Consider the following 25,479-nt stretch of genomic DNA (forward strand, 5'->3'; position numbering starts at 1 on the left):
CAGGAAACATAAATTTAATAATGCCAAATCTAGGTTAAAAATATATAACAACAAAATGTTCCATCTACATTTTGATCATTTTTGACTTGAAATCAATGTATAGAGCCACTATGTAATGCTTACAATTTCTATATTGATTGTTTTTGTTTGGTAGTAATTTTCTGTTAAACCCTTCCCCCAACATTTCTTCCTCTGTAAAAGCCTTCCATTACTTCATATAGGGCCTTCTGTGTCCAAGATTGGTATTAAGGTATCACCATAGATTTGAAAATCTGTCAACTAACAGATCTAGTTTTTATCATTCATGTATTCAGACGTCAATTCTTGCTCAATAGACATCAGGGCAAGGCCCACTTTAAGCGGTCTTCTGTCATGGTGCTTCGAAGAAATGTCTTTAGCCTTCGTAGTGTAGAAAACGATCTTTCTGCGCTTGCTGTTGTGATAGGCCACGAAAGTGATATTTCTAGTAGCTGCCAAAACATCTGGTGCACTGGCTTGAAGATCATTCTCAATAAAAAAATCAGCCAACTCTTGGAACGTTATTCTTGTGTGGTTGCTTTGTCTGTTTTGACAAAATTGTTCTTTGCATAACAGTGAAAAAACTTAAGATGTACAGAGAAACTTAAAGACAAGTTATAAAACTTTTGGATTGCCATAACAGCGTTGGTTGTCAATTTCGGTCCAATTAAATAGTAACTGGGCAATGCAGTTGATTTTATCATAATCGTTCTTGGAAAAACGAGATTGCAGGTTTACAATTACTGTGTCTAAAGCAGCAAAGTAAATGCCAGTCTTGAACATCTGTTCAGGTTCAGGTTCAGGTGATTGATGAAATGCAGCATCTGAAGAGCTACTACTAGCTTCAAGTTTTTTTCGGAATCTTCCGTTTGCGTGGTAGTGAAGGCCTTTCAACTGACAAACCTTTCATACCATATTTGTTACACTGTTCTTCTGACTCATTCCACATCTGAATAAAGCCATCATCATTTTCTGTCCAGTTTTAAACAGTCAATGACTGATTCAAACTTTTGCAAAAACCTTAGAAATGTCAAGAGATTCACTCTGCAGTTCTTTGGAGAGTATATCAGTCTGACTCAAAACGCTGTGCAATAGTTTTAAACTGAATACAAATTCAAATGTGCTGATTTGTTTGGCTAGACCATCAGCTTCGGCTGCAATTTTACGATTTGATACATCGTTTGCAATAACTTCCAAAGTTTCGTACACTTCAGGGAGCTGCTCTAGAATTACATGGATTGCTTTGTGTCGAACTGTCCATCTAGTTTCGAGACAAGCTCACCAGTCTTTTCATTTTTGTTTCTCCGCTTTGCTTACATATTGATTCAATATTGAAAACCTGTTAGCTGATGCATTAATTAAGTTATACAGGTGATTTACTATGGATAAGCAATTCCGAAGCTGTCTTATTTTTCTCACAAAATCTCCTGAAACAGCCAGATCAAGCAAGTGGGCATGGCAGTGTGTGTACAAAGCTTTAGGCTCTTCTTCTTGGAACCTTGAGGCAACACCTTTGAATTTGCCGCTCATGTTACTAGCTCCATCATATGCCTGGCCGTGCATTTTATTTAAGCTTATACCCAACTGCTGCAGATACTGTTTAATAGTGTGATGTAAATTTTCACCAGTAGTGTCTGACACACATCAACGAAGCCCAAAAACCTTTCATTGATTTTAATGTGTCCATCTATTTTAGTAATGTATCGAATGCAAATGCTAAGCTGTTTCACGGGTTGAAATATCCGTAGTTTCATCACAAATAATTGAGTAGGCCAAAGCCTCACTCACCTCTTGGACAATTTGTTGAAGCATTTCACTTTTTATGCAATCTATTATCTCATTTTGTACCTGGGCACTTTTGTATGAATGGACTGGGGATTTCATTAATGTTTGGATTCCTTCCTCCATTTGAGTAGATCTCAGTTGTAGCAGTTCTATAAAGTTCCCCCTGTTAAATGAAGCAGTACTCTCATCATGTCCTCTTAAGGCAAGATTCTGTTTTCCAAGGAATAGGATGTTTTCAATTATGAATTTTAAATACCTCCTATGCATCTTAACCATTTTAGTATGTGCCGAGGACAACGAATCTGCTACCGTGCTTCCTGCTTTTCTATACTCATTGAGAAACTGTTTAGATTTTTGATGCATTTCACTATTCTCATGTTTCCTGAATTTTTCCAAAGCTTTCTTCCAATTGTTCATGCCCAGTTTAGTGAATGACTCCTCCCCCGCGACCAGACTTATGTTGACAAAATAGTCGGCATGGGTAACAAAATGCAGCGTCTTTAATGGGGCTATATTCGACCCAATTAAATTCACTGTACCAGGATTCTTTGAACTGCCTCGATTTGGATTGAATCTTGCTTACCTTAAAACAATCAACAGGCTGAAATGCTCCTTTTGCAATATCTGCACTTTGTACTCCCAATGAAGGATCTCTACTTTCGCCCTGGAATGTAGCATCACGATCTGGGCGTAAACAAGATGGCGATTCATCACCAACGCTACTCCAGTGCTACTTCCCGCTAAATGTTCTATCTTCATTTACACTTTCACTTGAATTTCCAAGTTTTTTAAAGAATGTTTAATACAGAGGACTGTTTCTTAGACATGATAACAAACGAACATCCGCAAAAATTACACAAACAATAGCAGCTCAGCTAGTAACAATAAGCTTATTGAACGAATAAAACGTGGCGACCACCTACACAACACAACACACGCGCACTGAGCTGGTTATGATATCCCTCCGCCAGGCGTCGTCAATGCTCGGAGGCCCTCGGCCGGCGTCGGCCTGGGCTCGGGTGCATTCGATCGGCTGCTCCAGCTCGGGCGCAACCGGCCAGAGTCGGCTCACCGGCACTTGTAAATTTAGTTGTAACACGCGCATACTTTACACACACAGAATCAAATTAGATGCATACAGAAAAATAGACTAACGGGGGATCTATATTAGTTATTCATTCGTAACTTTTAGTGTATACATATACGTAATTTAAAGATAATTTATATTATTTTTTTCTTTTTTTGCATAATGTTGGGGGGGGCACGTGCCCCCCCGTGCCCACCCCGGCCCGACGCCACTGGGTATCACTAAAATTTTAACATTTAATGCTTTTATAACTTACTCTGGTATGTTGTCTTTTATAACAATTCTTTATTTATTCTGATTGGCTGTTACCTGCGGTTTCACAAAAAATTTCAAAATCAAAGAGCTTAGCCTTCTTAGTGAAAGTAACTATGATGTAATATGATGAAGCCCTATGATAGTTTTGAAACAAAAATAGGCATATTAATTATTAGTTCAGCAACCACAGTTAAGTTCATCATAAGTTAAATACAATTTTTACTGGTTCATATTTGTTTTGCGAGTGTATGAGCATACATTTATAAAGATCTAAATAATTAAATTTCTGATGCCAAGTTTGGTTTGCCTGCTCATCAAGAATATATATATTCCTCGAACTGTCAAAAAATATAAAAAAAAGAATTAGCCAAATTGGTCCAGCCATTACCGAGATTGGTGTTTAGCAACACATTTAGTAATTCATTTTTTTTATCATATTTTAAAATGTAATACTGTTTGCACTGAAAAAGAAAAAAGAAATTCACTTTTTTAATCTGCTAGCTATATTTACAATTCAAATCTACCCATATCTGCTTTAATAACCTTTGAATCAAGAATTTGATAACATAAAATTATAATCAGAACTTGCAACTTCGATTGACTTTATTGAGTAATGTTACATTTTAGACTTGGTTAATTCCTTTTTTGTTAATTATCCTGCCGAAATTGTGTCCTCATACATTTCCGTTCTATGCCATGTGTTCATTTTTTAAAACAAGCTTCCCTAGACAAGAATGGAATATACATGAGTATCAAACTTAACTCCTTATACCTTTCTACTTTCAGCTATTTCCACATACAAATGAGTAATATACTGTGATTGAGATGAGATACCTGTGAGATGAAAAAATACTGTGACCAAGAACTTGAGGGCGTCTCTGGCTGTGCTTCGCCTCTGAGTAAAGCCCACTTGAGTGTGACGTTCCACTTGCCATTGGCCATGTTTTCATCCCAGGACAGTGCCAGGTAGATCTCTGCCATTCCCACCAGCAGTACAATCATCACCAAGGTTGCCTGCACAGATGATGATAACTTTTAGATATGAGAAATTATTTGGAAAATAGGAGATGATTATGTATTCTAGTCACAACAATTTACTAATTAGATATTTGCCAGCTGGACTCATTGTCAAGAGTATGCGTTAGATGCTACTAGACTACTTTTTTGGAAAGAGTTTTTTTAAAATTTTAACTAAATATTAAGAGGTAAGGACCTTTAAATCAGCTCTGTTTTAGTAAAACTCGTGTAATGTTTAATTTTGTTCAATGACTAATCATTAAATAATTGTCTTCAAGTTTGTAAAAACTTCAAACCTTTGGACTTCAAACTGATATTTAAAAAAGAAATAGCAGAAAATATTTACAGTATTACCTGACATTATTGGAGTATTACCCATTGGTTATCCTGACAAGATCTATTATATTAAAAGGAAAGGTAGCTAATTTACTGAAACCTACAATACTCATTTAAAAGTAGAAATTATAAAATAATCAATTAATTTTTACTTTAAACTTCTTGTGACAGATAGTTTAATTTGTCTGAACAGAGTTTATAATGGTAAAATAATGGTTACATTTTCAAAACAACCATTATTTTATATGTTCAATGGAAAACATTTGAAATAATCATACATAAGTGGTAACTTATCAACCAGTGTGTTTGGGCTTTTTAACGAGATTTAAAGCAGTTTTGAGGTTGCCGGGGATATTTTGGTTTCCTTATTTTCACTGGAAATCTTTTGATTGCCAGTGACAAGTTTTCTAAAAGTTAAGAGCATATGGACAGCCTGGCGATCAAATTGATAGACCATAAGATAATACTTGTATGTGCACTGCTGCTTTTAGGCCACACATCCAGTAGTTGATGTCCCTATTACCTTAATAGTACATGTTTGTTGTTTTTTTTTCTTTGTTTCCTGTTTATTTTGACTACGTTTATATGACTATAGGTCTATAACTAAAGTTATTTCTACTCTACAGCCAGTTTCTGGTCACTTCTTCTTTTTTCTTGTAACACTTACACTGTTTATAAAAAGTACCACAACAGCAGCAACTTCCTTGTCTGTACAATTGTTTGACCATATAATTTATCCAAGGGAGTGTAAAAACACATTTGTTTTACAACTAGGAGACCATAATCCTCAAATCACCAATAGTTTTTGGCTTTCAAATTCCACCGCAAAGCACTCAAAATCTAGATGTGAACAGAAGTGATCTAAATCTACCTTTTTTTATTACATTATTTGATGAACATTTATATTTTATCCTAGTGTTATAGACCTAAAACTTACACAGCTTTGTACATTGTCAATAGTAATTTTTATTTTTTCTGAATGAATTTGGTGCACTCCAACCAGAGCTGCAGCTAGAGTAAGACAGGTGGGGTCATTTGCATCAGGGAGCAAGAATATAAAAAGTTGAGTCACAACTGTTTACACATAGTTTTGTCGGTCTCCATGTGAATGCGCTTTAATTGAGGATACAAAATTATAGATACCTACCTGAGTTTGAACGTTAACCGCAGACTAAATAGTAGAGCTACGATAATGGGAATTATATTAAAACTTAGCTTGCTTATTTCTGCGTTTAGGTATATAAAGCAAATTATAAATTACAACCAACCTGCAAATTTTAGAATTCATAACTTGGAAACTTAAGATCTGATTAAAATGTTTGTACAGATAAGTACAGTGTACTGTTTTTGAGTATTAAATTTTAGAATTACTCTATATTATATAACAGATCAGTATTACGCAATTCAAATTTTGAAGTTTGTGGTAAATTGATAGGCGTATATACAGTCAAATCAACTCTAACAATATAGTTTTGTTGGTAACAAACGCTGAATCTCATGTGAAGATTAAAATAATTAATAGAACAAAGGTAAATTAACCTTATATCAGAATAAATTCAACTTATTTAATTAAAAGAGTTATGAAAGTATTTAATGTTTTATAAACAGTAATAAAAAAATATGAAATTCAAGCGTAGTAGTTTGGGTCCGAGACTTAAAGTTAGAACATCCTCTTGCAATCTTATTGTATTTCATCATTTGGCTAGTTGAAGGAGCTGCTGTGCTACTGTGACAATAAAGAAGTAATTTAATATGTTTTACCATTTGTTCGTCAGTAATTTGAAGTGAAATAGTACACAGCCATTTAAATACATATTAAGACATATGTTTAGTGGTGAATAGTGATTTGGAAAAAGTAAAAGCAATAAAGCTGGTGACCTCCAAAACCACGTGTTCATGTGAAGTTTATGAATAAAATCAAATTCATATTAAACTGAAATGAGTTTTGAATATGCCTAATGTGTACGTTGGTGGTGATTGTAATAAATTAATGACACTGGGGTACATAACAGTGAGAGGCAGTTGTTACATGTGCGATCCTGAGAGAATGGTACAACCATTGAGGGCCTAATACTATACATGAACATTCTACATTGATTCAAATTTGATCAACAGCCCAGGGCATCTGCAGCGTGGGACACAATATTGGAATTTGAACTACATATGCGACATATGGAACTTCAACAGAAGGCATCACCTACACTGGGCTAGTCATATATTTATTGACCCACATTTCTGAATTTCTACATTTTCAGCTGTAAACAACGTAAAGGGAAATACTATTCACATTTGACACTGCCAACATACATCACCATGTGGGCAGTTTCATACTCGACCAACAACATATGGTGCAACCTACGTTGGGCAATTAAATAACTGACATATCCATATAACTACATCAATTGGCGACTGGAGGGCTCGAATTGACACGACTGAGTACTGATTCTCAATAGATTACAATACAATTTTAGATTAAGATATTGTGTCATTGTTATTTGTGTGATTATTATTGATTTAAAGGGCTTAAAAAGTCAGTGCAAAGACTTTGGCTGACAGTTATCTATAAGATATAAAAAGAGAGGAACTGGTCAAAGAAATAGAAGGTTTATAATGCATGGCCTTGAAATGGAATAAAAAATAAAGACATTTTATACCTCAATAGACTTTTAAAATTATTATTTATGAGCAACACTTGTTACAACGAAAGTTACCCACACATCACAATATAACTCTAAATAATCCTTACTCTTCCAGTCTGTCCCCATTTCAGTAGAGAGCAAGATAAAAATTAATTAAACATTATTTAAGAAGCCACCGCAAAACAGATTAAACAAATTTATGTATGGAACATCAAAGAGCATGCAAATTTAATTTTACGCAATTAATTAATATATTTGCAGCAAAAAACTCTTCAAAAGTTAAATTGTATTACGTTTAAAAAAACAGTATTCTTTCTTTTTTATTACATGGTAATTTATTATAAAGTTTTTATACAGGGGTTAGTGTGCTTTTATATAAAGTTTTGACTTTGTTTCATTTATAATACAGCTAATAGATTGTCTTAACTTGAAAGAATGTCAAATATTAGTTGTGTTGGACTGTGTGCCATTATTAAAAATTTGAAAATAGAAATTAGTACTAGATATATTAATGATTTACATAGATAAAAACTGTTTTTGGTTTGTCCTCATCTTTCTAATAAAACAGTTATAAAAACTTCAGTTCTATCATTGGTACAAAAATACTGCAAATATAATAGTAGTAATAATAATAATTTACTTATGGATTATTTTCAAGCTGATTTAGAAGAAACATAAAAGTAAGTTATAAATTGATGGAGTTGGTTGGTGGGAAAGGACAGCAATTTTAGAACTTTTATTTATTTGTTTAATTTTGTATATTTGTACTTACAAACTGTATTAGTTGGATTTATTGTTATATTATATGTTATAATGTTATATTCATTTGGTGTAGATTGTCTGACATACGTTTTCTGGATTAAGACTAAAAGATGAGGCACAACATGGGTTGGGATGTACATTATCTCTGGTTTTATATGTTCATAATACGGTATTAACCTGAACGTTTACAACTGGTTCGAATTCAGATTCAGAGATGGTACCATATGGGTTTGTAGCATTTTCATTATTTGATTTAGAAATGAGAACATAAATGACAATAAAACTTACTGATAGAGCAAATCTGTTCTGTTTCACTTTTAATTGTGCAGTCCAAACTATTAACTATTATCTTGGTAGTAGTTTAGATTTAAAGAATCCTGAATGTAAGCTTTGTAATAAATATTCTACCAGCTAGAATGACTTATATACTATTATAGAGTACTATTAAAGACCTGCTATAGAATTTTATCCCCAATGATTATTGAATGTGGTTTCTAGTCCTGGTAAGTGTCTTGTGACAGACTTATTGCTTATTGTTGTTTACTTTTGTGAATGCAATCTGACTATACCAAGTATGACCTCTAGAATATAAATTGCAGCCAGTTTTAAACTTTTAAATTTTGTTTTAGAATTTTTCGAATCAAATCTGTCTATTGTTTTGATACAATACTACGTTGAATAGAAGCTTAAAGATATTGTACAGCAAAACAAATTATTCCCTAATACAACATATAAAAACATATACGTCAGTTTCGCACTCAATCATTCATTCCTGTATCAGACTTACTTCAACTCAAAATATTTTTCACAAATAGATTCGCTCAGTGACACTGTGAACTCTTCTAATGAATAAAATATACAGCAATAGAGTCAAGGTGCATTTTGGACAGCAGACAAAACTAATTTTGAAGATTTATAAGAAGGGTAAAATTAACAATTTGTTTACTGAAAAAATTCTGCTATAACTCTCTGTTATTTAACTTTAATATGATATACGAGTACACAGATTTCTTTTAAAGTTGAAACAATTTCTGACACGTTATCTGTATATAAACCAGATGTGGGTAAAGTGAATCTCTCTCAAGACTTCCAGTAAAAAATATTGCTAGACTTTGTACATAATATTTGGCTGAAGGTACTATAAAGCAAAACAATACATTTTTCAAAATGATCATCATCATGTTGGATCTTGTTTTATGTATGGTACATCCCAAGAAATTTGATGAAGGCATATTAATTGATCACTTGTTGTTTCAGAAATCTAGTGGAGGAGACCTTGACATCGACTTTGGAGAAACGAATTTTGAAAATGAGGCTGAACATATCTCTTTTTTTCATTGTCTGATGGTTTTAGGATCCTAATTTTATCCAACCTTCTCCCAGATATCCTGCACTCATGTTATTTATGTTACTGACACTGTGTGGAGTGCCATGTACAAGAAAATTTGCTGTGTTATTGGCTGTCTGTTGCTAGCAATAAAAATCAATTAGTCATGTGTTTCTCAAATATGTTTTGGGAGAACAAATTTTCAGACTGTTTTGCATTAGTTGAAGTTGTTGCACACTCTTGGTAACTCATCAAATAAGATGTTGAGGCGATGAAAATTTATATGAGTCTAAAATTTAAAACAAGAAGATATGAACGGAGATACAAAGAGAAATTTTGGAATGTGTAAAGAGACATCTTGACATGTCTTGTTTAAACTTTAATAGCAGAATATTGATGTCAATTTTTATGTCAGTCATTGCATTCTGTTACATTAGGCTTACCAATTCTTCAAAGGCCTAATTTTGCCACTCCTCTATGATCTAGTTTCATATGGGGAGGTTTTGGATGCTGAGATCCCTCTTTCATACAAATCTGGACTTTATGGTGTTTGTCTTATAGTGAAATAGATTGTAGCACTTTTATAGAATACCTTTCCTTGCTCTGGAACTTTCCATGGCAGTTTCATTACCCAATAGGAAGAGTCCCTTCAGCCAGAGGATCTCAGCTCATCTGCCTCAGCTCAACTTTGAGAGATAGAAATAATTTATTGGCATTGCTTTAACAATGACTTTGTGCTGAAAATCTCAAAGTGTTATTTTGTCAGAAACAATGTTAGCTTAACATTATTTTATTGGATGTTATTACTCGTAAGTTGTTTGGCAGTGAGACACTTCACTACTGCAAGTGTTTATGTGGAATTGAGAGTGCCAACTGGATTTCAAGAGTAACGTGACAAGGTTGTACAAGCTAAGTTTGGAGGTTGTTGATGTGCAGGCAAGAGGTTGTGATGGGTTTTTCATGTGGGATGTGGTATAAGGCAGAGTGATCCGTTGTCATTGATTTTCTTCTACATTTTTTTTGGATGTTGCTTTAGGGCCGTACTTGGAGATGACTTTCAAGAGTGAGCTTGAAATTACTATGACTCTTGCTGATGATGTTTATTGCCTCCTTGAAGTGAATTGATCAGACAGGTCTAAATCAGGTAGAGCAGGTAAAATCAGTATAGGAATTTGCTGGCAAAGTGCTGTATTTTGTCTATTATCTCAGTGGACAAAGTTAAAAAGACTGTAATTATCACAGTTCTAACATTCTCCTTGGAAGAAGATGTATTAATTACCCAGATGTCTGTTTCTAGGTAATGAGTTTCCTCAAAGTGGACTGCAAGGTCAAATCAGTACCAAAGAAGGTGGATAAAGATGTTCACTTGCATCTTGATAAGATAATAAAGGCACATTTGAAACCTTAGAAGCACTTCCTATTGTGTTATTTTTGTTTTTGGTTAAGTAATGTAATGATACCTTGATCAGTCTGTATATACTTCCTATTGAGAGTAGCCATGGTGGCCAAAGGACTAGTCGATGACCACTTTTTCTATGTGACCGTCCACCTACGTTAGTATGATTGACTAAGCATTTCCTCACTGTGTATAATCAATTATGGTTTGATTATTGGCAAGTTGCAAAGCCTGAGGAAGTTATCATCTGAAGTTGTTATAAGTTCTGCTCAGTTTACTATCACTCCAGACTCCATATTTGTTGGTATGACATTTAGTACAAAAGGAAGTGAATTTTTTGTGCATAGAATGTCTACTCAAAATATTAAAGGACAGTTATCTAAAAGTACTAATAGGAAAACTAGTAGGGAATTTCAGAGTTTGATGGATGGATTTGAACTGGTAGACAGTTTGATTGTGGCGTAAGCCTGCACTGGTGAACTCTGCTTCTCTTCAATGTTGGATCATGATTATGTTCAGTTGACATTCAAATCAACTGTCATAAGAAAAATATTGATAAGTAATGAGCAAAACGTTTGAATGTGGATTGATCTTTATGGAGTGAGTTTTATCTGATGCTGGTTGGACTGCAATAAAGGAGCAGTTATTCATCACTGAAGAATGTCATCATAAGAAAAACTAAATTAACAGGTAGAATAAAATATCCACAACAGTTGCAGAGGTTATGCGGTAATCCACCTCATTCACACAAGGGCGTCATGTGGTTGGTGTTGTTTGTAGATACTAACACTCATCACTTGCAGATATCTACTGTAGCCTTTGGTTTTTCTGGGGAAGGGGCGTAAGTAGATATAAATTTCTTGTTCTTGTCAGTCAATATTTTATTGATGTTATCCTGTTTCTTCACACTGTTTTATGTCTCAGACTTGTAACCTGAAATTGGAGGATTAAGCTAGCTTTATGAGCCCCTAATACTCGTCTGAAACCATTCCCATTGCCATTCTCTACTAAGTTAAATAGTAAAGGAAGGTTTTGCTGCACCTTTGATCATTCTTCATATGAAATAATTTTTGCCTTTTCTAGACAATCATACACGTTTTATATATTTGTACAAAGACTTTCTTTTCAGTCTTCTTGCACCTTGTAAAAACGTTACAGAGAATCATGAAATATAAATTAATATACAATTTTTGAAAAACTCATAAAGATAATTTAGTTTCCGACCTTTTTGTAATGATTGATTCTTTTGCTGATAGTGTTAACTTTGGAATAGAGATTTTGTAATAAATTGTATCTAACTACATGTATACTGATTTACTTTCTTAATATGGACAAGAATTGCTGTGCTTTACTGTGGCATGGATCACCACTGTTCAACTTAATACAGTATTTTGTAAATTTTCCTGTGCCTGTTATATTATTAAATACTCTTGGCCAGTAAGAATAGTCTTACAATTTGAAAAAAGATAATTTAAAATCAGTTTGAAGCCATTTCAATGAAATGGTCATCAGTGTAGTGAACTTTTATTTATGGTAAAAAGTTGTATAAATAGTTGTTAGTTGATAGATATAGATTTGTATACAAATTTTATAATTTTCAACAGCTCTTTTAAATTTGTTTAAACATAACTGACTGCAATTCTTCTAATATACTTATATAGACTATCATACACTGCCTCTATACTGAGTGTTTTTGAGTTCTCCAACGATGCAGCACTCATTATTGCTCTGCCGTAATCAACCTGTTAAAAAAACCTAATGAGTAATGACATAGCTGTTTAGGTTGGTTTGTCTAATGGAATGTCAGCAAGCAGAAGTATTGTGTGAGATCAGTGTCAACAGTTGTACATGCCTGAATCATGTAACATGTGTTGGAGTTTCTAATTTAGAACTACAATTGTGTGTTGGCAGTTAGGCTCTCATGCCACGATTGTGTTATTATATTCTCTATCATCATAGTATCAAAATTGAGCATTCGTTTTAATTTGATTGATAATTTTTTGTATTGTTATGAATTGATTGAAGTTGCTCATGTGAGTAGTGTGTTCACTGTCTATTATACCTGTGTGAATTGTGATTGCCAGTAAGTAATTTGACCTTCAAGTCTAAAAGATTTTCTGCAAATTTTCAGATTTTTTGTCGTATTTGAGATTTAATTTACAGTGATCCAGTCCAGGTAAGTTGTTTTGTATAAATGTGTTGTAATGCAATATTCACTTTAATAGAATCAGTTTTGCAGTGGATGTTTTAAATAATCTATTAATATGCCTTTGTATTAACATTTTATGAAGTGTTTTGACTAATTTTTTTACTAAAGCAAAAGCACCATTTTTCAATGTTACTTAGCACGATTTATTATCTAGTATGATTTATGGAAAACATTTTTAAGCTGTCAAAGTGAAGTATGAGGATATACAAATATTTTTTACTTAATAAAATTTTTAATTAATTAATTGAACAGAATTAATAATCTCCCATAAGCCTGTTTTTGATCAAAGTGGTGAGGTAAAATTCCCTTTTGAAGTACAATTTTTGAAATTGATTTTTTCCATAAGCTACTACATACAGATGTAGTGTTTCTAACAGTAGAAACACTGATTAATTGTTTGGAATAAAGGCAATTTATTTAATAATGATACCGTCCTATATTAAGATAATTCGGTCAGTTAATTTTTCATTATTGATAATCTTTTAGCCATTCAGCTATCAAGTCCCAGCCCTTAATTCTTTTGCATTTTCGGGATCATAATCTTCATCTTCATCATTCATCTTCTTCATATTAGAACTATAACAGCTGTGCCTTTTTTGTTTTGTTTGTTTTCCTTCCAGTCACATTGAGATGGTGAGCAGGTTCTTCTGCTCCACCAACTCAGGCTTCAGATGATTCTGAAAACTTTATAGACAGTGTCAAGCACTCTCATGAAAGAATAATAGGATTTTGGACATTTGCGATAATTATATGTTACATAAAGTAGAACAATTTATTTCGAGATCAGGTTGCAGATCTCAACATGTAGTGTTATACATTTGTAACAATGGCAAAAGTCCGAAATCCTATTATTATTCCAAACCTTTAATCATCAATAACAAACTCTAAAACTCTCATGAAGCCATCATGCTATGTATGGAATTGATTCTTGATGTCTATTTTATTAATATTTCCAAATACAAATTCCTCATTAGATTACAAGATCACATGCTGGTCACATACATTTTTTTTACTTTTCTAAACATCAATATTTTCATTTCTACTGGGAAATATTTATCTGCTAGTCCATACATTATTGTATTTTAGACTGGTATTATTTAATCTCTACTCCTAATTCGAATTGACCATGAAATAACTAAAATTACAACTAATTTGTCCCTAACACTTATTGTTAGATTGATACCTAGCATATATTCGCAGTTGCAACAATATTCTGCTTTGTGTTTACAGAACTAAATGAAGTAATTAAGTCTGAAACCAGTCCACCAGAGTTGTACAGTAACCCGAGTTTACAAATGGTTGTTAATTGGCCATTTAACAACAATTTGCTTCTGAATGTGAAAACTAATATTTTCTCTTTTACTAATTCTCAAAGTAAATATATAACAATTCCAATTTTGACTTATTGTTAGAACAAACTACAAAATTCTTTAGTTTTTAAAACTTGGTTTTGAAAACCAGAATTGGAATTATGAAATGGTTGAAACAAAATCTCTTCAGACATATGCCTTGAGGAAAATATTATATAGCAGTAGTGAAATTCCATGAATCAATTATGAAAAATTTCTCTAAATTAAATATGTTGACATACGTTGGCTTGTATGTATAAAATAAAGTGGGAACTAAAAATAATAGTTCTAGTGAAATATTTAGTTGTATACAATACTAAAATACATCGTTCTCAAATTTTTATTTTACGTGGACAGTGTTTCATTATTATTGCAGAGGATATTATATTTATAAAGTTGGTGCGATTAGTTATAGTCTGATTTGATTAATACTGATTACATTATAATATTACACTACAATAACTGATTACAGGTAAGTAAATGTTGATATGCCTTTTGCAACAAAATAAAGCCCGGAAAAGGTTTTTGCTCTGGGGCTAGTTTAAAATGTTTCACTATTTATTTATAGCAATATGTCTATCAACCATTATTAGTAATAAAAAAAATCATAGTTGATTGGACAAACATGTTTTCTAATAGGTTCTATTAAAACAATCTACATTTCTTTCTACAGTACAATACTTTTATTGTAGTACCTATATATTGTTTTATAAGTATATTTATTATTAATATCCTCTATATTTCCTCAATTCATCCAAAAAAATACTTCTTGGTCACAACAGATTTTTATGTAATTTTTCAGATTGTCCTCTTTGGAATAACAGTGAAATCAGATATAGTTTTGTTTGTAAGTACTGCAAATTTCACAACAGTTTATAGACTGTAAACAGTTTTGTGGAAACGGATTTTGAGATACACTTTAGTTAATTATTGCCTTAACATTTGAAATAAATCAATGGAAAATACTTCAACTGATAGATAAACAAGGTTAAAACAAATAAATAAAACAGTTAAATAAATAGGCTATCTGTATTAGAATAAATTCTAGGTTATCAGAGTTGTTGTAAAATTGTATATTTATGTTTGAAGTTTGTCAATAATTAATTTAACAGGTAATCCAAATGACTATACAGAAAAATAATAACAGAACTTACCGATAAGTATTTGTTCATTATATTCAGGTACAAGTTTTGGTTACAAACAAAAATAAACCTCGCTTTTCACAAATTTAAATATGAACTCTGAACCTGAAAGACACACTGAAACATCAATAGAACAGTAGTTTGCCAAACATGGATATCTTTTGATATGTTATCATTAACCTTGTGACCTGCCTTGGGCTACATCTATTGATGGGGGAATATTTTATTTTATTTTATGAATTACAATTTATATTATGAACTATGTCAAATTTCCAACTTCATACTATGTTCAGTAGTGTATTGAAATTAAAAACATGGAAGCTGTTGTTTTTGTTATTCGTTAGTTGATTGTGTTTTAATGACTACAATCTCATTTTAATTTTGGTTAAATCTTTGAATAAGAAATGTAAGTTTTAATATTTAATACAAACTTCAAAGTCATATAGAAAATAAAAATCTACATCTAATAGTATTCTTTTTATATCTGACCTTCCTCAAACAAAACATATAAAATGTTTGTATAATAGTAATTATAACATTTGAATAATTTGTGTCATTCTGGGTGTCTCAAAAGTCTTCCTTCCAGCTTAACCTTTAAATGGTTAGGATTTTCTAATCTCTTTTGGGATATCGTCACCTGAGGAAGTGTTTTGATGGTTTTAAAAATGTCCCTCTACCAGAAAATGGGAGAAAAATTAATATTTTAAATGGGATATCATTTCAGTTAATACATCAGAACTAACTATCAGAACTAAAAAGACCAATTTTTGGTAACTTCATTCAAAGCAAGCAGTGTTTTTACAAAAGTAAAGTACTAACTTCAATTGGTCGATTTTTAGAGAGAGTCAAGTTAGAAACATCCAATTCATCTTTTCACCTTTTTTTGTAACAGAGGGCCAGGTTTCCTAGGCCTGGTAGTTGCCTCTCAGCCATCCGGCTTATTGTGCACCATCTCCCAGGTTTAAGCTGTATCAAATCCCAGGCCTTTACAAAACCATGAGATCTTCTGAACAATGCTTTCCTGTTCCAACCCCTCTTCTGTATGCATAAGAACACCTAGGGATCTTGGGCGTTTGCTCTGTAATGCCGGACATTCAAATATGACGTGCTTGGCTGTTTCGTCAGCCTCGCCACATTTCCTGCACAGTGTTTCCTGAACTGGAATACCTATTCTGTTCAGGTGGCTTCGGAATATTCAATGACCTGTAATAAAACCAGTCACCTTTCGGATCTCCGTTCTACTCATTCTAAGGGCATCTGCTGCAATGTTCCTTGAGCATCCGCTTTGCTTGTACATTCCCCTCAGTATTTCTCCAATGTTGTAGGTGTTTGTTAACCATCCACTTGGTAACTGATCTACGTGCTAAGTTATATGAGACCCCACATGTTGGTTCAGGACCGGTAAGAGGACAGTTGGCTCCCAAGTTAGCGCAACTGTCTGCCCCTTCATTACCTGTGATTCCTCTATGACCAGGCACCCAAGTTAGAATAACTTTATTGGTTTTCGCCAGCAATTTCATGACCTTAAGGCATTCCCAGACTGTCTTCGAATTACAGTCATGGTTGGCCAAGGCCTTCAGAGCAGCCCTGCTGTCCGAGTTAATGTAGATGGTTTTGTCTTTGTAGCCCCTTTCCACATTAACTCTTGCACATTCTGCAAGGGCTGTAACTTCAGCCTGAAAGACAGTTGCCAGTTTACCTAGGCTAAAGCTTAAGTTAACCCTAGGTTTGGCTCCCCAGACCCCTGCCCCAGTACCCTTCAGAGTCTTTGACCCGTCTGTGTACCAGGTTAGAGCCTTCTTCATGTAGTCAGGCTCGCCTTTTGACCATTCCTTCCTTTCAACACTGTTGACTTGAAATGGTTTTTCCCAGTCCGTAACCTTTGCCATTCTGTCAGACATCATTTCTAGAATATCCAGTTTGAGAATGTCAACGATCTTGGAGTGCTTACTAGCATGGTGATGATGCCAGTTCCCATTGCACTTCAGTCTGTAGGCAGCCATCCTAGCCTCTCCTATGACGAATATGTCTAGGGGTGGGAGGTTTAGCACTACTTCCATAGCAGCGGTTGGTGTTCCTCTCATGGCGCCCATTGTCCCCAAGCATGCCAACCGCTGTACCTTTGACAGGTTTTTTTGCGGCAGTCACCTGTTGGACTTTTGGCCACCATACCACTGAGCCATAAACCATCATTGGTCTGATGACTCTGGTGTACAGCCAATGCGACATGTCGGGTCTAAGCCCCCATGTGCATCCTACCGCACGTCTCACCATCATCAATGTAGTCTGAGATCGGCTGATTATGTATTCCAGATGACTATTCCAAGTGAGTTTATCATCTAGTTTGACTCCTAGATATTTGAACTCCCTGCTTATCTGTATCTGGCCCCCACATAGGACTGGCTGTGTGATTTCCAGTTTCCTCCTACTTGTAAATGGTATCATGACGGTCTTTGAAGGATTCACTGCAAGTCCTTCTTCGTCACACCATCGCTCCACAATGGCCAGTGCTCTCTGCATCATTTCCAGACACGTAACCATATGCTTGCCTCTTATGAATATGACAACATCATCTGCATAGCCTTGAGCATACATACCCTGTTCATTCAGAGTCCAGAGTAAGTCATCCACAACTATGTTCCACAGGCTTGGTGATAATACACCTCCTTGTGGACATCCTCGCTGCGTTTTGACCTCTCTTGTGACTCCGCACAGAGATGCCTGTGCTCTTCTGCTCTTAAGCATGTTATTTATCCATCTAACAACAGTTTTCTCCGTACCCCTGGATGTAAGCTTAGACACTATAGAGTGAGTAGTCGTATTATCAAAAGCTCCTTCTATATCCAGGAATACTGCTAAAGCTATTTCCTTTTGTTCAATAGCTTGCTCAATCTTGCCAACCAGACAGTGTAGGGCTGTTTCACAAGATTTGCCTTTCTGATAGGCATGTTGATTTGGATGTAAGGGACGGTTGATGAGGACTGTGTCCCTTAAATGCCTATCCAGAACCTTCTCCATGGTCTTGACAAAGAAGGATGTTAGGCTTATTGGTCTATAAGCCTTTGCAACCTCATAGGAGGGTTTACCTGGCTTCGGGATAAATATAACCCTAGAGGTCCTCCAGGATGAGGGTATGACTCCTGTCGCTAGACTGGTTCTAAACAGTCGTAGAAGCAGAGGTATCACCAAGTCCCCACTTTCCTGCAGTAAAGCAGGAAAAATGCCATCGGTACCTGGTGATTTGAACGGCTTAAAAGACTCCAGGGCCTTTTTTATCCCTAAGTAATTGATAACAGTCTTTGCACAGTTCCAGTCCTCCTTAAACGAGCTATCTCTAGGTTCTCGCCGCCATTCACTAACAACTGTTTCACTGGTTTGAAAAGATCCTGGGAAGTGTGTATTCAGTAAACACTGAAGAGTCTCCTCAGGATCCTTGGTGTGAGTCCCATCTTCCCTAAGTATAGTACCCACCACATTTATGGGGCTTCGAGCTAGGACTTTTTGGAGTTTTGTACAGTCAGGTACCTTATCAATACTCTGACAGAATTCTCTCCACGAGTTTCTCTTAGCTCTTCTCACCTCTTTATTGTACTCTGTTAGGGCAGCAGAGTACCTATCCTAGTTCCCTGCACGTTTGCATGTATTATATGCTCTGCGAAGGGTTTTCCTCAAGGTTTCCAGCCCCTGGTTCCACCAACATGCTTTTTTCCTTGAGTTTTTTTCTATCACGGGGCAGGCTTTGTGGTACGATTCTTTCATGGCGTTTTGCAAAGAGTTCGCCATGTCCTCGACCCCTTGCCCCTGATACCCATTTTCCCTTACTAGATTTCTTTTTAGCTTTGCATTGAAAGCTACCCAATCTGTTTTCTTTGGGTTTCTATAGGTCTCATTTATTTTGTACGACCTCATGTCAAAGGAGATATACCTATGATCTGAAGCAGATGTTTCATCTAGCACACTCCAGTTTAAAACTTTAGTTGCAATATAGTTGCTAGCCAGAGTTATATCTAAGACCTCTTCTCTTACCCCTGTACCTCTTCTTTGTACAAAAGTTGGTTTACGGCCTTGATTCATAATAACTAAGTTAGATTCTACTATAAAATTCAAGAGGCACTCACCCCGATTGTTGATGTTGCTGCTCCCCCAAGCGGTGTGGTGGGCATTCGCATCACAACCGACAATCAGGTGCCTCCGCGTAAGGGTTCCGAACTCCACAATCCGCCTCATCTCCGCAGTTGGCGGTGGTTCTGGAGAATCGTATGGGAGGTAAACCGCTGCAAACAGGATTCTGATGTTGCCATCACCTGTCTACAAGTGAACCTCTGTCATGGCTGTGTCTCTAGAACACATTTGTGCCATTTTTAGTGATTTGATTTTGTTACTGACATATATACATGCTCTAGGGTTGTTACTGCCAGAATCGTATATCAAATTACCTTTAGCGGTGCTCATCCCCATCACACGACTGCCAACGGTCCATGGTTCTTGGATCAGGACCACGCCTATGTCGTCAGCCAGGATCTTCTGGCAGAGTGTTGCCGTAGCTGCTCTGCTGTGGTGTAGGTTTATGTGAAGCACCGCTGTCATCCTCTGTTGGTCGTTACCTCCCTGCAGCTTGAAGGTGATCCTGTCGCTGCCCAAAAATGGGCGCATCGCCAGAGTCTTCAGCTTCTTCAGGGAGTCTTCGTCCACATGAAGGGCCAGGAATTCGCCGTTGGTGCTAGATTTCCCTCCAACAGCAGTCCATTGATCCGTGTCAAGGTCATTTTGGTTTTTGAGGGCTTCGAACAGCTCTTGCTTGCTGTCCACCTCGATGTCCTTAGGGATAAAAGTTGAAACTTGAAAAATCTTTACCAGGCTTTTAGCTGGGCCCATTTTCAGCTGAACTCCTTCAAAAGGACTCAGCTCCTGGACCTGCTTCTCCAACCACTCCTTAGTTTCTGTGTTTACACAGCCGACCACTATCGCTCCACCTTCAACATGACAGCTGGACATCCTAACGTTTTTGCCCTTAAAGGCGCGTTTGCCCAGCACTTTCTTCAGGTTGTTGGCTTCTTCCGTCGATAGTTTTACTTCTGGGTGTTCGAGCCGGACAATAGCCAGCTTCTCCACAGAGATCTTTTCGGCATATGTTTCGGGTGTCTTCTTTGTGACACCTCCATAATGCCCCTTCCTTCTTTTCTCCCCTCCCTTTGCTTGTTCTTCTGGTGTCAGCTGCGATCGCAGCCTCTTCACACCTGCATAGCTTGGGGTTTGTTGTTTTTGGGCTGGTACAGAATGAGTTTTCCCTTGCTCTGGGGCCCCGACAACAACCAAGTTCCCTTTTGAGGAACCGGCTTCGTTGTGTGGTTTTTATCAGAGCTCGGTTTTTCTCTTCCCACCTCTTCTGCCTTTCTTTCCGGGGGATTATCGGCTCACCTCTAGCGACAGCCTCTTCAATCCTCCGCTTTCGTAGTTCGCCTCTCGAAAGCCGCTTCTTTTTTGGCTCTTCCAGCCAAACTTCGCCTTCTGACAAGAGAAGTCTGTCTTCCTCCATTGGGGTCATCTCAGACACTCTTAATTGCTCAATCGGTAGCTCTTCTGGTTGAGTTTCGCTTACCTCTTGAGTTTCAGTTTTGTTTTTGTTTACTTTTTCCTTCTCCATTCTGTTCCCACGAGAACCGGGTGTTTGCAGTCCATCTTCCCAGTGACCCGATTAGGAAGATAAGGGTAATTACGACTGGGTGTCCCCTGGTTCCCAGAAGGCTCCGTTGAAGACACTGAATATACCCCCAGTGCCACGAGACTCTCAGCACGGGTCGCATAACACCTTAGTCTGGGGTTGTTGGTAAAGTAGGGGTAGGAACATCAGGAAAGGAAGGGATAGGTAACTACTCTCAATTTCAGGGCCAAACCAAGAGGGGGGAAAGGTTTTCTACCCTTGACACTGGAATAGTGACAAGGGAAGGTGGCTTCCTCCCCTTGCCCTGCGACTCCCTTAGAAGTTGCAGCACAAGACGATGATGGTACATCACCCACGATCCCATCTGGGACAGTGGCTGATGCCGATGAGGATGCCAGTCTCCCACGGGCAATCTTTTTACCTTGAGACATTAAAAAATGAGGTGATGTGAGTTGGGCTGGATTAAAGATTTTTGACACACCAAAATTCTTCTGCATGGGTCATACAAACATTTACAGAAGTAAATATTTATATTGCACTTTTGAAAGAAATAAACCAAAAACTCATAACGACACTACATATCCCAAATGAGTTAAAATATTTCAACAATTCACAAGTTAATGACATCTGGTATGTCACATTTTACTGTAAATGTATGTTTACGTAAGTTTTGATATACAATATGCGTAGTTTGTAGTCTTGTACCACATTTTTAGTTAGTAAAATATTGAGAAATATTGAGAAAATATTGAAATATATAAAGAATGATGATAATGTCTGTGAATGTAGTAATGAACACTTGAGGTGGTGTCTAAAAAAAAATGTGCTATCACCTTATCTAAGGTGATAGCACATTTTTAACCAATTAAATAATACTAATAAATCAGCAAGAAATATTTAAAATACATTAATTTTTGAATCAGATTAAAATAAAGTCAGAGGCATTATTATATACAATGAAATTTATGAATAATTTTGCACAGCCTATTCTAGTTTATTTATTTAATACTATACCATGGATAAAATGGATGTTTTAATTAAGTCTCTTACTCATAACTTCACCAAACTACCTGATCGTAGATTACTAATTGATTGGAAGGACTATTAAGTCCTTCCAGCTCTTGTGGAAGAAGTAGACGTCTTGTAACACCTGAAATATTAATATGGTTTATTTTAGAAATACAGAACTCCAACTAGATTTGCAAAACAATTGCTCTCTTCTCCCAAAAATAACAGAGTTATGAATTTTTTAAGGTTTGAATGGTCATCTTATTGGAAGGAAATGGTGTAACAAGCTGGCCAATGAACTTAACCGAGATTTTTGTAAGATGCATTTTTTATCAAGTTTCAAATTATTTGGGTTTTTTGTGAGACATTTATAATTTACACAGACCATATAGCATTTTATGCAGATACATAAGCTTTGAAGCTAGGAGTGGTTTTGAGCTCTTTAGGTCATTTTTAGTGAAGTTATGTAGAAATTTCCAAAGTGCTACAATTAGCAGAATTTCAATAGGCCGATTTTGTGTAAAAAATCTACCTAAACGTAATGCCTCACTCAAAACATCCTGGATGAGAGTATACCTCACACAGCCACATCTCATGTCATTGTCATGTTTGTAAAAACTTACTCCTGTCTTTATAAAATATGTAAATTATTGAAAGTGCCGATACGTAAGTAAATCTAGTTCAACCGTTCACATGTTCAAAAATAGGGACTGAAAAATTAACATTTCATATGAAGAGGTGTACTCTAAAGCTCTCAAATCCATTCTGCATGTATTGCACTATAGAAAAAGTCAACCACAGCAAGACATGCTAAAGAAGAGAAAGTCAAAGTATTTTGCACATTTATTCCAACTGCTCAGACGTTCAGACAAACAGGACTTTCCTTTGCATAGTCTCATTTTTTGTATATCTCCCAAGAAAATTCGGGCGATTCACATCTCAAGGCACAAGTTTTTCCAGCGTTTAATTCAACATTGCTTGTGTTCAGAGACGATTGGCACAGTTCCTGTGAACATACGAAGACACTGCACAATGTTCTTTCTCTTAATCTCATTTCCTCTAATTTCAGAAAAATAATGAAGGAACTAACTAAAGTAACTTGGGAGTGCTGATGGACGAGCGGTCTAAGACGTTTGACTTTATGTTTGAGATAGAGATAGCGCAGGTTCAAATCCTGTCTGAGACTGTTGCACTTTTTATCAGCACTATCGATCTTGTACTGCATCGACTCTCTCTCTTATTCCGTTTGATAAGATCCTTACACAGGCACAAGCTTAAAGAGGAAATAAGGCTTAAAGGGGATCGGTCTCTCGTTAAAAATAGCCGCATCATTTTACTAAGGTTCAAAGGTACAAGAATGATTGCAGCCCATTTTGCAGTGGAATCAATGGCTGTTTGCAGACCGAAATTGTCTATTACTAGATAAATTGGAGGAAAGGTTTTAATAACATCAGAAAAAATTGGAACATAGTTTAATGAAATGCTATGTTTTATTGAAACAAGGCAACAGTAAAGTAGACCGGATTCGAATATTCCAACCAAATCACAAATGTTTAGAAAACATGCAATTGCATCCGAGGAGTAAAATCAAGAGAAGATACTAACTTAAACCTGGAAACTTTTCAAAAAAAAAGATAGTGGGGATCTTGTGTAACACTTTTTAGAAGTGTTAAAAGGGTTAACTCTATCGTCAAATTTACTCATTAAGTTGAATTCATACTTCAATTATTTTCAACGAGGCTAAAATAAAACTGAAACTACTATGAAAAATATACGGAATTTATTTGTATGCGCCCATTTATTTATTCTTTTTCAATTTAAGTTATGACAATGTCAAAGGTATTGGATGACAATTAGTGTCAAAAGAAGATGTTTACAATTATTAGCACATTTTGAAATCGTGACTGTTCATTGTATAAAACAGAATCACTGTAGGTTATTCAGATGTTTAAAAACTATACTGGTAAGGCTATTATTGGAATAATTGTTTAACGTTGATAAAATGTTGAAACTGAGGAAGCAGATAGACTCCAGCCTTAGGGAACGGTGCTTTAATACTGCAGTAAATCTTTTTCTGAAGATAAATCACAACATTTTGCAACTTTTACTATACACTATTGTTTATAATATTTTCATTAATACAAACATATCAATGAGTTTCAAAGCTACCAATAGGCCTATTAATACCTTGGAACCTTTTTCCGATATAGGTTTTGCAGTTTATATCTCAGATCTTCTACTCTTTCTACTACTCATTTCCTTTCGTTAGTTGAATAGTGACCGGTGACATTTGATGTTGCTCCCTGATATTTCATTCTTTTCGAATGTAATTCATATAAATTAATACGCTCCCTTAAACGTATATAGGATATTGCATTCCGTCTGCTAAGTAAGACGTATCTTGTACACGTTAAATCTCGTAACTGCGTTTATCTGAATGTGTTAATTTAGTCTATTCAATGAAATATTACTTTTCTTCTGTATTTCCTGTTTATTATAGCTGTAAAATTACCGGCAGAACTTTCTTGTACTCATAAACAAGCCTGATCCTTAGCTTAAACTGAAACATTAGTAGACACACCTACCCGCTTCACAAGACAAACTGAAACTGCGTGTTGAACTGAGATATTTCTCTCGAGTTCGGCACTGCAAATTTCGATACATACAGGCCGGCAAACAATTTAACTCTGAACTATAATTAAATACATATGAGACTAGGGGAAGTTCAGAAAAATTAATTTAATTCCTACATTTGCAAGAAAACGATAGAAACTAAATTAAAGCGCCAATAGGTATCGGCGAAACTAAATAAGATGTAAGTGTAACTGATCAGTAGGCCTATTTGTAAAATAAACCACTAGCTTTTACCTACAGCACACTTTTAGTTCCATCATTGTTACTTATACCTGCCTCCAGTCCAGAGAGAATAGCACTGGACGTTGGTATAGTACTGTAGTAACATCGTCTACTAAAAGCAATGAGATATTGTCATATAACATTTTTATTGCCACCTAGAATAGTAGTGGACAGTTATATCTCTTTTCAGAGAGAAAAGGACTGGCCGTAGGCAGTGAAAGGCTAACATCATACACTAAAAGTAATTAGGAATTGTCATATGACTAATGGGTATCTTCTATGGGATAAGATTCAATACGAAAACGTGGTTGTGTGGATTCGAAACTTGACAACTGAAACTAAAGCGATATTAGGAGCTTATCTGAGTTGATGTAGACTTTGAGAGTTATCTGAGAATCTTGAAAAGTTTGATCCTTGTTAACGTTTTATAAGTACTTCCCATGCTACAAGATTTCCTCAAGGGATAAATTGTTGTATAACGCATTAGAATTAAGTGTAAAACGAATTTTATAATGTCATAAAAATATATTTGTACTTAACAATTAAATGTTTAGGATAATTTTATATTACTTAATATTGCTTCAACATTATATGAAATCGGCTAGAATGTTAGTAGCTGATTAAATATTTC

At 35.4% G+C, this 25,479-nt stretch overlaps 1 protein-coding gene across 3 annotated transcripts in view; it reads left to right on the forward strand.

The window, feature by feature from the left end:
- Positions 1–12,480: 12,480 nt before the first annotated feature.
- LOC124354838 overlaps positions 12,481–25,479 on the forward strand; it is a 60,968-nt gene continuing 47,969 nt past the window's right edge. The window contains exon 1 of one of the 3 annotated variants that reach the window (XM_046805593.1): positions 12,481–12,705. The gene's annotated coding sequence lies outside the window, so the exon portion shown is untranslated. Of the gene's footprint in view, positions 12,799–25,479 lie in introns of all 3 variants that reach the window. The other 2 variants (XM_046805591.1, XM_046805592.1) reach the window with 2 other exon arrangements.

Source organism: Homalodisca vitripennis, chromosome 2, assembly GCF_021130785.1.
Source record: "Homalodisca vitripennis isolate AUS2020 chromosome 2, UT_GWSS_2.1, whole genome shotgun sequence".
Taxonomy (NCBI): domain Eukaryota; kingdom Metazoa; phylum Arthropoda; class Insecta; order Hemiptera; family Cicadellidae; genus Homalodisca; species Homalodisca vitripennis.